Below are 1,575 nucleotides of genomic sequence, written 5' to 3'. Positions count from 1 at the left end.
GAGTGCTACAAAGTGCCATGCCAGTGCTGCATTTTTGGGTCAGTCTGTATTGTCCTACTTGCTGTAATGCTGTGATGTGATAGCACTGAGATTTTCTACAAAATGCACTGTGCTGGCCCCATGGAAGGACTATGGTGTCTTCCCAGAGGGAAGAAGATACTGGGAAGAGAACTGGTAGATATGCAAATCTGTCATTGTGTGCTGATCTTAAGACATTTCTGCAATTAACACTGGAACAAAATAGCTGTTGCTGAATCAATCCTTTAAGTATTCTGTTGTTGAATTTCAGAGGATCCTCCATCAGGTGCACTCATCTACACTCAGTTTGTGAAGTTGCATGTGAGCAAAGGGACCAACAGCACAGGTAAAATTCTCATTCCTCTCTGGTTCTAATCTAAATTCTTAAACCCTCCAATAGATTAAGATGAGCTGCCTGCATCACTGCAAGGGAGGTTGTTCATTCCTGACAGCTCATTGTCTTCACTGTCACTTTGGGAGAGTTGAAGTAGCACCTGAGAAAGAGGCACTCCTGCCCCTGACAGCCAGTACTGATCAGCAGCTCTAACTTGCTGTCCCCAGAGCATTGCTTTTGTCAGACTTTACTTTTCAATCTTTATGCATTTCTGTTGCCTTTGGTGGCGTGGCGACTTGGCTCAGGAACGGCATGGTGACCAACCCCAGGCCGCTCGGTCCATCTGCTCACAGACACCAATGTGGTGGACAGCAAATGGCATTTATTGCTAAGCGGCAAGGTGTTATATGGCTTAGGTTTTACAACGTCACGTCCATCTGTTTACACTACAAACTAGGCTTATACACTATTGGCTATCAAAACTAGAGGGAAAGGGGCTCTATCTTTCCGTACTACGCGTTATCTTCCGGTCGCCAGACCCTAACGACCCACATTTCCCCCCTCCCCATGCATAATACAATTGGGTAAAATACGACAATCCTAAAAAATATGTATCATAAACTTGGATAAAACGTATCAAATGCATGCAATTCCTATTCTATGCTTTATAAAAATTTTGAAATACGTATTACAAACTTGAATAGAAAACATAAGGCACATTAGGCAAAGGGTAACTGGGAGATGACTGGGAGTAGCTACGACTGGGGATAACTAAAGGAATTTCTAGACAAAGACATTCTTAAAGCAGTTGTTGGCGTTCTACCAACATAATGTTATCCCTTTCTAATCGGCTCTTAACGAATGACACAAGCCTATTCAATATGCAGGGTCCAAAAACCAGTGTTAACATGATCATTGTGATTGGTCCCCATGTTACCTGCAAAAATTCGTCCTCCCTTTTTGGTTTCCATAGGTCACTGGTTACAATGGTCTCACATCCCCAATATCCACAAAACAAATATCCCGGATAATTACAATAGCTTTCTTCCTGGGTTTGAACTAGGGTACCAGTATGTTCCCCACAATGCTCTGGGTCCTACATCCACGGGGAATAAGTTGTTTATCGTTACCGTAAAGATTGGGGCGTCTACTGTTGTGTTTTCCTTTATCACTCGGTCACCGTTTGTAAGGTGTCATAAGACCCATTTGAATGGCTGATGGGG

Source organism: Acanthisitta chloris, unplaced genomic scaffold, assembly GCF_000695815.1.
Source record: "Acanthisitta chloris isolate BGI_N310 unplaced genomic scaffold, ASM69581v1 scaffold43049, whole genome shotgun sequence".
NCBI lineage: Eukaryota > Metazoa > Chordata > Aves > Passeriformes > Acanthisittidae > Acanthisitta > Acanthisitta chloris.
Note: the sequence above shows the minus strand (reverse complement) of the source record.